An 18,654-nucleotide genomic window follows, 5' to 3' on the forward strand; every position below is an offset into this window, starting at 1 on the left:
CATGACCATTATAGTGAGGTCAGGACTCACTAACAAGTTTCTCTTTTTCTTAATCCTTACCCCTCTAATTTTATCATATTTCCTTACTTCCTATGAATATCTAACTCTCTCTATATTTCATCTCCCACTAAAACAAACTACCCTATGTACTAATCTAGACCCACAAATACACAGTAATAATACATCCTCATCAGCCTACCATCCGCCACAATTTCATAGACTTTACCATATAAAGTATCACCAGACCAGAAAATCTATCCCCTTTTTATGTAAGCTCTTAAAACACCCTCATACTCCTCTACAGCATATACTACTTCATGGTGATATTCAATCAAACCCAGGTCCGAATACCTCCATCTCTGATCCCAATTCATCCTACCCCAACACCTCCTACACTCTCACTAATTCCCATAACTCTCTACTCATACGCCACCTCAATGTATGCAGCTTAAACAATAAAATTACCCAACTACATGCCCTCCTAGACTTACACTCCTTTGACATCCTATGTATAACCGAAACATGGCTCAAACCTGCTACTAAGGATAATGATATAATCCCACCAGGTTACAACATCCTACGCTTTCACCGACTAAATAAAAAAGGTGGTGGGGTTGCTATACTGTATAAATCTAAACTACAGGTTTTATCAATAGATATGAAACCTCCCCCACCCAGTAATGCTGAAATGTTAATCTCTAAAATCCAGATTAATACCAATAAATCATTAAACATAATTTGCACCTATATCCATCCAGGTAATAACATTAATACTCTTGAGAATAATCCAAAACAGAGACGTTTGCAGGACATGAAATACAAAACCCACGAACCAGTTCAATGTCCAGTTGAGTGGAAACAACACACCATAAGCTCAAATAAAAACCGGCAGTACAAAGCAAAGCAGAATATTATTCGATCGGTTTATTTGTTAAGCGCTTTCTTCCCCATTAAAATGAGAACTTCATCAGAACAAACTTCCTCCCCAAGTCATCCATTAAAATACAGATCATTTAATTAGATACAATAAAATGTCAATTAAACAATCAACTTCTTAAAAAGACACTTTGTTTAAATACTTAAAAAAAAAACCTATATTTTAAATTCGTAATGCCTTTTTCTTTAACATGGCAACAAAGATAAAAAATCATTAAGTCCTGGATTACTCAAAGTGTTTAACTTAATAATCCAGTAAAATTCCCTCAGATCTACATTTAATTCCCACCAACTTTGGCTGAGAAATCACCTTGATTTGTAGGTCTAAGATGGATTGTACCAAAATATTTCCTCCGAATGTCTAACTGAGACATTCCAATTTGTGTAGCCTGACGAGAATCCATTCTTTTGTTCAAGTCTGTCACTTGCTGGGTCAATACAGAAATAAGAATAGTCAAGTCAATATTCTGGGGGTGATGAGTTGACCAGTGAGTGATTAAGGACATCACTAGTTGAATCCTGTGTACCGGAGTTTCTCTCCCTGTTATCAATAATAAAATCTTCCATAGTACCTTATTTTAAGTATTGCCAATGCACCTCGGGATGTAAAGGGCAAACAAATCATCTATTTCACTTCCCAGGTAAAAGAATAAGCCGTGTGGTCCCACTCGGTCAAGCGACAACACAATAACCAAATCCAAAATAGAGATGTTTTCAGGACATGAAATGCAAAACCCATGAACCAGTTCAATGTCCAGTTGAGAGGAAACAACACACCATAAGCTCAAATAAAAAACAGCAGTACAAAGCAAAGCAGAATATTATTCCATTGGTTTATTTGTTAAGCGCTTTCTTCCCCATCAAAACGGGAACTTCATCAGAGCAAACTTCCTCCCCAAGTCATCCATTAAAATACAGATCATTTAATTAGATACAATAAAATGTCAATTAAACAATCAACTTCTTAAAAAGACACTTTGTTTAAATACTTATAAAAACCTATATTTTAAATTCGTAATGCCCTTTGCTTTAACACGGGCAACAAAGATAAAACATCGTTAAGTCCTGGTTTACTCAAAGCATTTAACTTAATAATCCAGTAAAATTCACTCAGATCTACATTTAATTCCCACCAACCACCCCTAGGGTTTTGAATAATAACCACTAATATATAAAATACCTAACGGAGCACTACATTTTACCTAAGAATATATTGTTGAAAGGGACCACTAGATGTGGTCATTGTAATCAATGTCAGTTTGTATTGAATCACAATGTGATACACATAGCAGAACATGAAAAGGACATTTTTCTGCAGAAAGGTAATTGCGACACCAAAGGCATTGTTTACATTGCTGTTTGTCAAACCTGTTCATTTTATTATGTGGGCAAAACAGAGAGGAAATTTAGGCACAGAAAATGTTTAAAAAGAAAAGTAGTTTTAACCCCCCATTACACCCCTTAATACATGCGTTTGAAAAAGCTTGTGAGGTGGATATTCAAAATGAATTGATTAAAAACAATTCTATTAAAAGATTTAATTTGACTAGGGAAGAGTTTACTTCATTAAACAACTTAAGAACAACCAAGTTATATAGAATTATGAAGCCTGATAAAGGGGGGGGGTAGTATGGTTTAATTCATTAGACTATGTAAATGAACTTACTCTTATTTTCTCAGATGCTGAGAAATATCAAATATCGTCTAGGAACAAAATTAACTTAGCACATAGGAAAATTTCTTATTTTTTGGAAGATTCTCTACTTCAGAAAGTAATTTCAGGGGAGCTTTACAATTTTTTAAAAACAGAACATCCTTATATACCCACAGCTTTTGGTATTCCCAAAATCCACAAAAATATTCAAAAACCTGCTTTTAGGGTAATTATATCAGCACACAATAGTTCTACATACACCCTTAGTACTTTTGTGGACAGAATATTGAAAGATTCTATAAAAAAGTGGATTATTTACTGAAGGATTCATGGGATTTTTTGTCGAAGTTTAACGAAAGATGGTATAAAGCTGATGTTATTTTTTCTACAATAGATGTAGTATATTTATTCACCTTGAATCCACACAAAGAGGGTTTGGAATTGTTTTACAAAGCTATAAGGGAACTTACAACACTTTCAGATACCATTATTAATTTTATTATGGCTTCAATGGAATATATTCTACTAAACAACTATTTTATTTTTGAAGGAGAATTGTTCAAGCAAATACAGGGAGAGACAATGGGGGCCGCTTGTGCCCTCATTTACAATAACCTTGTTCTTTATGCATGGGAGAAAAAAATATATTTTTTCGAGTTCCTATTCAAGGAAATGGCTTACCTACTACCGTTTCCTGGATGATATCTTTATTTTGTGGAACAATTCAAAAACTAGTTTCAATAATTTCCATCAATATATTAATCAAATTTGTATATTTTTTTAGGTTTACTGCCAATTGTTCTGAAGAGGAGATAAGTTATTTGGATGTTATGATTATTAAAGATAAAATAAATAACAAGTTTGAATCCAGAATATATATGAAGGAAACTTTCTCAAACAGTTATTTGGATTTTCAAAGTTGCCACTCCTTTCACATACAAAAGAACATTTTTAAGGGACAACTGGTTAGGGCGGGTAGAATGGGCTCAAAGAAGGAGACATTTTTACATGAAGTTTCCATTATTTCTGAAACGTTTAGAGTGAGAGGCTATCCAAATAATTTACTGCAGAACATTGCCGAACAAGTTATCGGAGGGTGGGGGCTAAGGTACAAACGATTGTTGGCTAGTGGAGAAACTATTCACCAGCACAACACTCAGTATACCACCCAGAAAGATTTCAAAACCAGTATGACTATCACCTATGGTAACAGAGAAAAACAGCTGAAAGAAATTATTAAAAGGAATTGGATTATTTTTAAAGGAAATATTGAGATTTTTAACAGTTTAGGAAATGCACCAAACTTTATTTACAAAGTTGGAAAAAATATAAAATACCTAACAGAGCACTACATTTTACCTAAGAATATGTTGTTGAAAGGGACCACTAGATGTGGTCAGTGTAATCAATGTCAGTTTGTTTTGAATCATGATGTGATACACATAGCAGAACATGAAAAGGACATTCTTCTGCAGAAAGGTAATTGCAACACCAAAGGCATTGTTTACTTGCTGTTTATCAAACCTGTTCATTTTATTATGTGGGTAGAACAGAGAGGAAATTTAGGCACAGAATATACAAATACATTTATGCCATATCTAAGGGAAATGTAAACAATGCCTTGTTCAAACACTCAATAACATGTCAGGGCTTTTCAAAATTTAAGTTTGGTATTTTAGAGGTTATTAAACAAAACCCTAGGGGTAGTTGGTGGGAATTAAATGTAGATCTGAAGGAATTTTACTGGATTATTAAGTTAAACTCTTTGAGTAAACCAGGACTTAATGATTTTTTATCTTTGCTGCCCGTGTTAAAGAAAAGGACATTATGAATTTAAAATATAGTTTTTTTTAAGTATTTAAACAAAGTGTCTTTTTAAGAAGTTGATTGTTTAATTGACATTTTATTGTATCTAATTAAATGATCTGTATTTTAATGGATGACTTGGGGAGGACGTTTGTTCTGATGAAGTTCCCGTTTTGATGGGGAAGAAAGCGCTTAACAAATAAACTGATGGAATAATATTCTGCTTTGATTTGTACTGCCATTTTTTATTTGAGCTTATGGTGTGTTGTTTCCACTCAACTGGACATTGAACTGGTTCGTGTGTTTTGTATTTCATGTCCTGCAAACGTCTCTGTTTTGGATTTGGTTATTGTGTTGTTGTTTGACCGAGTGGGACCACACAGCTTATTTTTTTACCTGGGAAGTGAAATAGGTGATTTGTTTGCCTTTTACATCCCGAGGTACATTGGCAATACTTAAAATAAGGTACTATAGAAGATTTTATTATTGATAACAGGGAGGGAAACTCTGGTACGCAGGATTCCACTTGTGATGTCCTTCATCACTCTCCAGTCAACTCATCATCCCAGAATATTGACTTGACTATTCTTATTTCTGCATTGACCCAGTAAGGGACAGACTTGAACAAAAGAATGGATTCTCTTCAGGCTACACAAATTGGAATGTCTCAGACATTCGGAGGAAAGATTTTGGTACATCCCATCTTAGACCTACAAATCAAGGTGATTTCTCAGCCAAACCTCTAGAGGTTAAACAATTAAATAAAGAAGAATTGATGGTCAACTCTTCTGCTAAACAGCCACCCTTTCCCAGTTTTAGAGAACGGATCATGAAAGAAGTGTCATTCCCAGGGGTTAATTTGCATGAAGATAGTAGGCACGAGTATCAGGCATTTAACACCACAATGAAAGATTTTGAACTTTTGTTGTTCAAGGTACGTACTCTCCAATGTGACAATTTGTACCTTCAAGAGAGTTTAAAGAAACAACATGTTCCTAAGGGGCTTAGACTGTTTAAATTTCTGAATGGTCTGAACACCACTAACTGTGATACAGATTAACATTTACAACTTTTTGACCGTTTTGGTTGGGAACTTAGTATTAAAACAAATTGTAAACATATCAAAAGTATGTTGGAAGATTTAGATAAAAGGAACAGGAAGCTTGAGAACAATTTATTGTTTGAATTTAACATGGTTCACTATGAAAACATTTTTGAAAAAGTAGACTATAGTGTTAAAATTAATTTGGAACGTAAACAGAAACAACTTTTAAGAGATGATAATGAATACCTAAAGAAAAATGTCTATCCTTTTCCTTTTTAGTTCTCCAATGGACCTAATAGGGATATAAATACAAACTCTGCTTTTGATTCAAGGCACGAAATCCCCCCTGTTTATAATGAGGCAGAACGAGAAGCTAGAGAAGAAGACCACATAGGGGATGATTATAATACCGAATTTCCACCTATTAGAAGGTCTGAATGCCTCGAAAATAGGAAGAAACAACAACAACAAAAAAGTTTTTTAGGGGAAGTACATCAACTCAGATCCAACAACAGGGGATACAAAAGGGGTGGGTACAGAAACAATTATTAGCAACAGAGGTAGGTAATGAAAACAATAGTCAGCTGACTCATGATGGTATAATGTTTTCAAAGGACAGTTTTAATATATATAATTACACTGAATTAATTATTGACAACATATATTTTACACTGTTTAAGAAAGGATTCAAATATATTCCGACTTGTAGTGTGGAAAAAGTGGATGCTATTACAGAGTTGAAGCTCTACACTAGAAAACTAAATTTTAAGATTATGTTTGAAGGTGGGCTAACTAAAAATTATACAAATCAACAAGGTGGTGAACAGATGTTTAAAAAGAAAAGTAGTTTTAACCCCCCATTACACTCCTTAATAAATGCATTTGAAAAAGCTTGTGAGGTGGATATTTAAAATGAATTGATTAAAAACAATTCTATTAAAAGATTTAATTTGACTAGGGAAGAGTTTACTTTATTAAACAACTTAAGAACAAACAAGTTATATAGAATTATGAAGCCTGATAAAGGGGGGGGGGTAGTATTGTTTAATTCATTAGACTATGTAAATGAACTTACTCTTATTTTCTCAGATGCAGAGAAATATCAAATATCGTCTAGGAACGGAATTAACTTAGCACATAGGAAAATTTCTTATTTTTTGGAAGATTCTCTACTTCAGTAAGTAATTTCAGGGGAGCTTTACAATTTTTTAAAAACAGAACATCCGTATATACCCACAGCTTTCGGTATTCCCAAAATCCACAAAAATATTCAAAAACCTGCTTTTAGGGTAATTATATCAGCACACAATAGTTCTACATGCACCCTTAGTACTTTTGTGGGTTAGAATATTGAAAGATTCTATAAAAAAGTGGATTATTTACTGAAGGATTCATGGGATTTTTTGTCGAAGTTTAATGAAAGATGGTATAAAACTGATGTTATTTTTTCTACAATAGATGTAGTAGATTTATTCACCTTGATTCCACACAAAGAGGGTTTGGAATTCTTTTACAAAGCTTTAAGGGAACTTACAACACTTTCAGATACCATTATTAATTTTATTATGGCTTCAATGGAATATATTCTACTAAACAACTATTTTATTTTTGAAGGAGAATTTTTCAAGCAAATACAGGGAGTGGCAATGGGGGCCGCTTGTGCCCCCATTTACACTAACCTTGTTATTTATGCATGGGAGAAAAATATATATTTTTTTCGAGTTCCTATTCAAGGAAATGGCTTACCTACTACCGTTTCCTGGACGATATTTTTATTTTGTGGAACGATTCAAAAACTAGTTTCAATAATTTCCATCAATATTTGTATATTTTTTTAGGTTTACTGCCAATTGTTCTGAAGAGGAGATAAGTTATTTGGATGTTATGATTATTAAAGATAAAATAAATAACAAGTTTGAATCCAGAATATATAGGAAGGAAACTTTCTCAAACAGTTATTTGGATTTTCAAAGTTGCCACCCCTTTCACATAAAAAAGAACATTTTTAAGGGACAACTGGTTAAAGCGGGTAGAATGTGCTCAAAGAAGGAAACATTTTTACATGAAGTTTCCATTATTTCTGAAATGTTTAGAGCGAGAGGCTATCCAAATAATTCACTGCAGAACATTGCCGAACAAGTTATCGGAGGGTGGGGGGTAAGGTACAAACGATTGTTGGCTAGTGGAGAAACTATTCACCAGCACAACACTCAGTATACCACCCAGAAAGATTTCAAAACCAGTATGACTATCACCTATGGTAACAGAGAAAAACAGCTGAAAGAAATTATTGAAAGGAATTGGATTATTTTTAAAGGAAATATTGAGATTTTTAACAGTTTAGGAAATGCACCAAAGTTTATTTACAAAGTTGGAAAAAATATAAAATACCTAACGGAGCACTACATTTTACCTATGAATATGTTGCTGAAAGGGACCACTAGATGTGGTCATTGTAATCAATGTCAGTTTGTATTGAATCACGATGTGATACACATAGCAGAACATGAAAAGGACATTCTTCTGCAGAAAGGTAATTGCAACACCAAAGGCATTGTTTACATTGCTGTTTATCAAACCTGTTCATTTTATTATGTGGGTAAAACAGAGAGGAAATTTAGGCACAGAATATACAAATACATTTATGCCATATCTAAGGGAAATGTAAACAATGCCTTGTTCAAACACTCAATAACATGTTAGGGCTTTTCAAAATTTAAGTTTGGTATTTTAGAGGTTATTAAACAAAACCCTAGGGGTAGTTGGTGGGAATTAAATGTAGATCTGAAGGAATTTTACTGGATTATTAAGTTAAACTCTTTGAGTAAACCAGGACTTAATGATTTTTTATCTTTGCTGCCGGTGTTAAAGAAAAGGACATTATGAATTTAAAATATAGTTTTTTTTAAAGTATTTAAACAAAGTATCTTTTTAAGAAGTTGATTGTTTAATTGACATTTTATTGTATCTAATTAAATGATCTGTATTTTAATGGATGACTTGGGGAGGACGTTTATTCTGATGAAGTTCCTGTTTTGATGGGGAAGAAAGCGCTTAACAAATAAACTGATGGAATAATATTCTGCTTTGATTTGTACTGCCGTTTTTTATTTGAGCTTATGGTGTGTTGTTTCCACTCAACTGGACATTGAACTGGTTCGTGGGTTTTGTATTTCATGTCCTGCAAACGTCTCTATTTTGGATTTGGTTATTGCGTTGTTGTTTGACTGAGTGGGACCACACGGCTTATTTTTTTACCTGGGAAGTGAAATAGGTGATTTGTTTGCCCTTTACATCCCGCGGTACATTGGCAATACTTAAAATAAGGTACTAAAGAAGATGTTATTATTGATAACAGGGAGAGAATCTCCAGTACGCAGGATTCAACTAGTGATGTCCTTCATCACTCTCCGGTCAACTCATCATCCCAGAATATTGACTTGAGTATTCTTATTTCTGCATTGACCCAGCAAGTGACAGACTTGAACAAAAGAATGGATTCTCTTCAGGCTACACAAATTGGAATGTCTCAGTTAGACATTCGGAGGAAAGATTTTGGTGCAACCCATCTTAGACCTACAAATCAAGGTGATTTCTCAGCCAAACCACTAGAGGGTAAACGATTAAATAAAGAAGAATTGATGGTCAACTCTTCTGCTAAACAGCTGCCCTTTCCCAGTTTTAGAGAACGGATCATGAAAGAAGTGTCATTCCCAGGGGTTAATTTGCATGAAGATAGTAGGCACGAGTATCAGACATTTAACACCACAATGAAAGATTTTGAACTTTTGTTGTTCAAGGTACGTACTCTCCAATGTGACAATTTGTACCTTCAAGAGAGTTTAAAGAAACAACATGTTCCTAAGGGGCTTAGACTCTTTAAATTTCTGAATGGTCTGAACACCACTAACTGTGATACAGATTAACATTTACAACTTTTTGACCGTTTTGGTTGGGAACTTATTATTAAAACAAATTGTAAACGTATCAAAAGTATGTTGGAAGATTTAGATAAAAGGAACAGGAAGCTTGAGAACGATTTATTGTTTGAATTTAACATGGTTCACTATGAAAACATTTTTGAAAAAGTAGACTATAGTGTTAAAATTAATTTGGAACGTAAACAGAAACAACTTTTAAGAGATGATAATGAATACCTAAAGAAAAATGTCTATCCTTTTCCTTTTTAGTTCTCCAATGGACCTAATAGGGATATAAATACAAACTCTGTTTTTGATTCAAGGCACGAAATCCCCCCTGTTTATAATGAGGCAGAACGAGAAGCTAGAGAAGAAGACCACATAGGGGATGATTATAATACCGAATTTCCACCTATTAGAAGGTCTGAATGCCTCGAAAATAGGAACAAACAACAACAACAAAAAAGTTTTTTAAGGGAAGTACATCAACCCAGATCCAACAACAGGGGGTACAAAAGGGGTGGGTACAGAAACAATTATTAGCAACAGAGGTAGGTAATGAAAACAATAGTCAGGTGACTCATGATGGTATAATGTTTTCAAAGGACAGTTTTAATATATATATAATTACACTGAATTAATTATTGACAACATATATTTTACATTGTTTAAGAAAGGATTCAAATATATTCCGACTTGTAGTGTGGAAAAAGTGGATGCTATTACAGAGTTGAAGCTCTACACTAGAAAACTAAATTTTAAGATTATGTTTGAAGGTGGGCTAACTAAAAATTATACAAATCAACAAGGTGGTGAACCAATGTTTAAAAAGAAAAGTAGTTTTAACCCCCCATTACACTCCTTAATAAATGCGTTTGAAAAAGCTTGTGAGGTGGATATTTAAAATGAATTGATTAAAAACAATTCTATTAAAAGATTTAATTTGACTAGGGAAGAGTTTACTTTATTAAACAACTTAAGAACAAACAAGTTATATAGAATTATGAAGTCTGATAAAGGGGGGGTAGTATTGTTTAATTCATTAGACTATGTAAATGAACTTACTCTTATTTTCTCAGATGCAGAGAAATATCAAATATCATCTATGAACGAAATTAACTTAGCACATAGGAAAATTTCTTATTTTTTGGAAGATTCTCTACTTCAGAAAGTAATTTCAGGTGAGCTTTACAATTTTTTAAAAACAGAACATCCTTATATAGCCACAGCTTTCGGTATTCCCAAAATCCACAAAAATATTCAAAAACCTGCTTTTAGGGTAATTATATCAGCACACACTAGTTCTACATACACCCTTAGTACTTTTGTGGACAGAATATGGAAAGATTCTATAAAAAAGTGGATTATTTACTGAAGGATTCATGGGATTTTTTGTCGAAGTTTAACGAAAGATGGTATAAAGCTGATGTTATTTTTTCTACAATAGATGTAGTAGATTTATTCACCTTCATTCCACACAAAGAGGGTTTGGAATAGTTTTACAAAGCTATAAGGGAACTTACAACACTTTCAGATACCATTATTAATTTTATTATGGCTTCAATGGAATATATTCTACTAAACAACTATTTTATTTTTGAAGGAGAATTTTTCAAGCAAATACAGGGAGTGGCAATGGGGGCCGCTTGTGCCCCCATTTACACTAACCTTGTTCTTTATGCATGGGAGAAAAAATATATTTTTTCGAGTTCCTATTCAAGGAAATGGCTTACCTACTACCATTTCCTGGACGATATTTTTATTTTGTGGAACGATTCAAAAACTAGTTTCAATAATTTCCATCAATATATTAATCAAATTTGTATAGTTTTTTAGGTTTACTGCCAATTATTCTGAAGAAGAGATAAGTTATTTGGATGTTATGATTATTAAAGATAAAATAAATAAGTTTGAATCCAGAATATATAGGAAGGAAACTTTCTCAAACAGTTATTTGGATTTTCAAAGTTGCCACCCCTTTCACATAAAAAAGAACATTTTTAAGGGACAACTGGTTAGGGCGGGTAGAATGTGCTCAAAGAAGGAAACATTTTTACATGAAGTTTCCATTATTTCTGAAATATTTAGAGCGAGAGGCTATCCAAATAATTCACTGCAGAACATTGCCAAACAAGTTATCGGAGGGTGGGGGGTAAGGTACAAACCATTGTTGGCTAGTGGAGAAACTATTCACCAGCACAACACTCAGTATACCACCCAGAAAGATTTCAAAACCAGTATGACTATCACCTATGGTAACAGAGAAAAACAGCTGAAAGAAATTATTAAAAGGAATTGGATTATTTTTAAAGGAAATATTGAGATTTTTAACAGTTTAGGAAATGCGCCAAAGTTTATTTACAAAGTTGGAAAAAATATAAAATGCCTAACGGAGCACTACATTTTACCTAAGAATATGTTATTGAAAGGGACCACTAGATGTGGTCATTGTAATCAATGTCAGTTTGTATTGAATCACGATGTGATACACATAGCAGAACATGAAAAGGACATTATTCTGCAGAAAGGTAATTGCAACACCAAAGGCATTGTTTACATTGCTGTTTGTCAAACCTGTTCATTTTATTATGTGGGTAAAACAGAGAGGAAGTTTAGACACAGAATATACAAACACATTTATGCCATATCTAAGGGAAATGTAAGCAATGCCTTGTTCAAACACTCAATAACATGCCAGGGCTTTTCAAAATTTAAGTTTGGTATTTTAGAGGTTATTAGACAAAACCCTAGGGGTGGTTGGTGGGAATTAAATGTAGATCTGAGAGTATTTTACTGGATTATTAAGTTAAACGCTTTGAGTCAACCAGGACTTAATGACTTCTTATCTTTGTTGCCCGTGTTAAAGAAAAGGGCATTACGAATTTAAAATATATATTTTTTTAAGTATTTAAAAAAAGTGTCTTTTTAGGAAGTTGATTGTTTAATTGACATTTTATTGTATCTAATTAAATGATCTGTATTTTAATGGATGACTTGGGGAGGAAGTTTGTTCTGATGAAGTTCCCGTTTTGATGGGGAATAAAGCGCTTAACAAATAAACCGAAGGAATATTATTCTGCTTTGCTTTGTACTGCCATTTTTTCTTTGAGCTTATGGTGTGTTGATTGCACTCAACTGGACATTGAACTGGTTTGTGACTCTTGAGAATATCCTTAGATGGCTATCAACTTCCTTCCCACAAGAAACTATACTCCTTGGAGACTTCAACATAGACTGGAACTGTTGTACCTCTGGCAAACCAACTACCCACATAAACCTTTAAGGCTTTAATCAAATTATCACCTCCCTTACCAGAACCCATAAACCCAGCAATAAGCAAGCCACCTTAGACTGGATACTGGTAAACAGCAGCCCCCTCTCTTATAAAACAGGTATACTCCCAGATGATATTAGTGATCACTCCCTTACCTACCTAACCAGACAAAAAAACATTATATCCAACCAAGCAACCTTTAGAACTACCCACAACAAAAAACAAACTTCAAACTTGCTAGCTTCCAAGCTGAACTTAAAGCATGCAATTGGTCACCTCTAAAATACCTCCCTCTTGACGAAGCTGTCTCTTATTTTAACACAAACTTCCTTCAAGTCCTAGAACACCATGCCCCCTCTCATACAGTTAGGACTAGGAAGAAACCAGCACCTTGGCTAACAAAAGAAACAAGACAAAAAGTGATTCAGAGAAATAGAATTTGGTCCAAATAGAGAAATACCAAAAACCCAACTTACCAGGAAACCTTTAGACAGCTCAGAAATACTACAAAGAAATCAATACTACAAAATAAAAAAACTACTTCCATAAATTCCAGCAAGCCCAGCATCAAAACCCACAAAAATTCTGGACAGGTATAAACAGCCTGGATACTCCAAAACACCTACACCTTCCAATCTGACTCTGAATACTCCTAGCCATATAGCCAATACTTTTAACAAAGTTTTCTCTGAAATAGCTCAATCCTTAGCAAATACCTTATCTTCCACTAGCATCCCTAAGACATGCTCTCTAACCAACTTACCTCCAGCCTTAAAACTGCAGCCTGTTCCAACAACTCTCATCCGCACACTACTTCACAAACTAAAACCTTGTACTCCTTCTGCTGACCTCCTCCCTGCTGAATTTCTACAAATGGCAGTTGGTGTACTTGCTTATCCTATTTCCATCTTAATAAATAGAACTATTGCAGAAGGTTCTATCCCATCACTCTGGAAAGTCTCACATATCATCCCATTACACAAATGAGGCAACTCAACTGAACTCTCCAATTTCCATCCCATAGCACTACTCTCTCCAGTAGCTAAAATCATGGAAAAATGCATTCATCAGCAATTCCTTGATCATCTCCTACTAAATAATCTCTTAGCTGACTGCCAACATGGCTTCAGACCATTTCATAGTACCACTTCTGCACTACTATCCTTTTCACACTGTATTAATAAGAATCACAATAACAACTTGCTCTCCTCAGCTCTATTTTTAGACCTCTCCAAAGCCTTTGATATGGTGAATCACCACCTAATGTTAGACACCCTTTAATCACTTATAGTAGACACTTTAACTATCAAATGGTTTAAGTCATATCTAGAAAACAGACAACAAGCAGTCCTCTGGGACAATAACCTATCAGCTCACCTCTCTATCTCCCTAGAAGTCCCACAAGGTTCTATTCTTGGACCCCTCATTTTCTCTTTATTTATTCATCTCTCCCTAAAACCACCTGCATACAATATGCCGATGACTCTACATTAATCTGTACTGCAGCATCTCAGGCTGAACTACAGTCTAGCACCCAAAAAGTATTCAACTTAGCAGAAGACTGGTTCTCCAAACACTGTCTCCTCCTAAACCCTAAGAAAACCAAACTTCTACTTTTTACCCCTACCCAAAAGTCTCCCCTATCATCTTCTCAGTAGCATGAAATAATGGCACTGTAATAGTACCTGATACCACAACTAAGCTTTTAGGTGTAGCAATCGATAATAATCTTAGTTTTGACCCACACATAAACTTAACCATTAAATCATTTAACAGAAAACTTGGTTCACTTTATAGGCTAAAAACCTTCCTTACTCCTTCTGCCAGGACTACTATTGCCCAAACACACCTAATTTCCACTCTTCTATATGCCTCACCTATCTACACTAACCTATCCAAAAATAACCTAAACAAACTGGCCACCTCCTATAATAACATTGCCATATTTGCAACTGGTTCCCCATTCCGTACACACCATTGCCAAAATCTGAAAAAATTAGGATGGCTGGAACAGCAAAACCAAATTCTTCTCCAACAACTAACTATTACCCATAAGATCCTGTATCATCCTACAAATACACCCATACATTCTACCCTTATTAGCCCTTATAAAATTCTAACAACCCTATGATCAGCAAATAAGTCACTACTAGTCACTCTTAAATCTAACAACAAATCTGGAGACTTTCTTTTCAATAATACCATTGGTAATTTTTGGAACAAGCTTCCTACCAAACTAACATCCCTGGAATCCACACCACTTTTCAAAAAGCAACTAAGAATCTACCTATCTTTACAATGGCTTTGCCTCTGACTAATTCTGACTATTTTTTTCTTCCTCATTCCACCATCTTCACAGGCACAAAATATGCATCCCTTGAAGAAGAAAAAATGTATATATTCACCCTGTCATGTCTTTTTATATTAAGTTGTATTTTACTCTGTAATATTGTCTTTTCACATGTTAATCCTGTTATAAACATGTCATTTTGTATTCTCTTATGTAATGAATATGCGCTTTTATTGGTCTCTATATCAAATAAATATTTTAAAATATGCGTTCTTACATGCTATTTTTGGTTTCAGTTTTATAATAATGCTGTAGCGGAGCTTTTCTCCCCGGGCTTCTACTGAAAATGGGCATATATCCAGTTAGACTAGCCCGGTCAACAAATGTAAAATTAAAAAAATATATATATATATATATATATATATATATATATATATATATATATATATATAGATATATATATACACATTTATATATATGTTTGTATATGTGTCTATATATATATATATATATATATATATATACACACACACACACACACACACACACACACATATATATATATATATATATATATATATATATATATATATATACACACATATGTACATATATATATATATATATATATATATATATATATACACACACACACACACACACACACACATATATATATATATATATATATATATATATATATATATATATATATATATATATATATATATATATATATATATATATATATATATATAAATGTATATATAGATATATATATATATATATATATATATATATATACACATAGGTTCATAGGTAGGTACTAGGCTATTGGCCCCAGGGCCTATATAAGCCTAGCCAAATGGTACCTTGGCTTTCACCACCCAAGATAATTATTTTCCTGTGCCCCTGTCGAGCAGAGCCACAGACATGATCCCTGGGTGTATTTCCTATCTCCCATCCAATCATCAAGATTTTTCTTGAAGAGTGCTAATGAGGAACTTTGTTTGATATAGATAAGTAGTTCTTTCCAGAGTATGGGAAGTCTCTGGGACAGGAATCTATCCCTCCAGCATGTTCTGTTTATTGTGGTGGCAAGTTTTAGGTCCCTAGGGCATGTAGCTCAGAGGGATTGGGATTTCTTTAAGTGGAGCATGTCCAACAGCTCCGGGTTTGACATAGCTTTGTATGTTAGGCAGAGATCACCTCTGAGTAGGCAATATGCGATGGGGTAAAGCTGGAGTTTTTTGAGACAGGTCTGTGTAGGGCATCTGTTTGAGGCCAGTGATTCTCTTTGTGAGGTATTTCTGTGGCCTTTCCAGTTGTTGTAGATGTCCTGTGAAGTACATACCAAAAGGGGTGCTGTACTCTATAATGGGTCTAATGAGTAATGAGTAGAGGGGAACAATGACCTCTATTTCCTGGATGAGAAACCTTTTTAGTTCTCACAACTTTAATGATCATTGCTCTAATCATTAAGGTACATGTATTATTACAATACCCTTGGTTTATCCAGTGGTATGTTTGTAAATAGTGTATACTTCAACTGCCTTATACCTAAATTCTACATCTCTTACCTGGTATACCTGTGGAGGGAATGTTTGTTAACACTGCCTGACTATTTCTACACATATTCTCAGATTCTGAGTTAATATTATGCACATACTTCTCAATCTCTTAATGCACACACTCTGGTCAAAGCTTGACAACATGGGGGTACAACTAGGGACTTATTTTGAATATTGCTCTCATAAACTTGGAGGGCTGATAGAGTGACAGGATTTGTTTTCATATCCATTTTCTGAAGGTTTTGAGGTCTGAAAATCAAATGTATGTCATTATTTGCTGACTACAAATCTGAGATCATCCCACTGATTTGCCACGGGGACAGAGGAACAGGCAGAAAACCTGAGCCAATTATCTGAACATTCTGAAAGGATGCGTACAGTTGAGAGGTATGATTATGCATAAAGTTTACTACCACTCCCAGGTTTCAAACCATGGCTGTGTCTGATAAAAATGCCACAATTTAAGTGTCAGCAGAGTGTGCTGTTTGAATATTGCTGTCTATCTCTTCAATGTTTTCTGTCTAAGTCTCTCATGGTTGTACAATCTGACCTTGTAATTACAACAGTCTTATACAGACATTCGTAGACATTTTTATTATGTAGCACAGTGTGGGTAACAGTGGTTGACACAACAGTACTATTCTGATATCAAATGTTACTGAATGCTACATGTCAGCCATACAATACCAGAGTAAACACTACCAGTCCAGGATTTCAATCTTTACTGGCAGGCACAGTTTTCTTATCTGTTAGACCCATGGAGGGAATGTTTGTTAACACTACCTGACTGTTTCCACACATATTCCCAGATTCAGAGTTAATATTACGCACATACCTCTCAATCTCTTAATGCACACACTCTGGTCATAGCTTGACAACATGGGGGTAGAAATAGGGACATATTTTGAATATTGCTCTCATAAACTTGGAGAGTTGCTAGAGTGACAGGTTTGATTTCATATACATTTTCTGAAGGTTTTGAAGTCTGAAAATCAGATGCATGTCATTATTTGCTGACAAAACTTCTGGGATCATACCACTGATTTGCCAGGGGGACTGGGTAACAGGCAGAAAATATGAGCCAATTATCTGGACATTCTGAACAAATGTGTACAGCTGAGAGGTATGATTATGCATATAGCTTACTTCCTCTCCCAGGATTCAAACCATGGCTGTGTCTGATAAAGATACAACAATTTAAGTTTCAGCAGAGTGTGCTGTTTGGATATTGCTGTCTATTTCTTTAGTGTTTGCTGTCTAAGTCTCTCTCAGTTGTACAGTCTGACCTTGTAATTACAACAGTCTTATACAGACATTCCTAGACATTTTTATTATGTAGCACAGTGTGGGTAACAGTGGTTAATACAACATTACTATTCAGAGAATGCAACACTAAAAATGCCATACGATATCAGAGTAAACACAACCAGTCCAGGATTTAGAGCTTTATTGCCAGGCAGTTACAGTTTTATTTAAATACGACCTGTATGGGACTATTACTGTCATATTGTCTGGTTTATTCAGTACAACCCATACACAAAGCAGTTTTTATACTCACAGCTGACTTTCTACTACTTTTATATTTATTTGGTATGACTACTACAAGCAGGATTGTTACTCACCAGCCTCACGATGCAGCCTTTGCAGCCTACTCACATGGTCTTCCTGATTCACAGCCCACTCGGCTGCAGCTGTAAAAGAAATAGAGAAATATTTAGTCATACCTATCCATCATATACGCAAGCTGAACATTATTAAAGAGTTACTGGTATGAGTACTTACACACTACAGGGACATCACCCCTCTGCCTTGATTCCTGGACCCACTGGTCCAAGAGTTCCCTCTTTCTCCGTTTCAAGTCGGCATAGTGGTGCCTGACTTGCTCACCAGTCTGAGGGATACCAGTGGCACTGGTGAGGTCACAGGCGAGATGGTCCCAGGCTTATGCTTTATATTGGGAGCCTTGGTACTGGCCCTGCAGCAGTCTCTCATCATGTTTTTTTGCCAGGAGTCATACCATGACCTTGGACTCCTGTATGCACCAGTGCTGCGCACGGAAGCGGATTCCCTCTCTGACTCCAGTCATTCTGCCTACAGTGGGAAGCTGTAACCAGTTACGAGCTGTATTCCCACCTGTAGGGTTTAAATATGGCCTTTT

The sequence above is a fragment of the Protopterus annectens genome, chromosome 1.part0 (assembly GCF_019279795.1).
Source record: "Protopterus annectens isolate FY-2018-M chromosome 1.part0, PAN1.0, whole genome shotgun sequence".
NCBI lineage: Eukaryota > Metazoa > Chordata > Ceratodontiformes > Protopteridae > Protopterus > Protopterus annectens.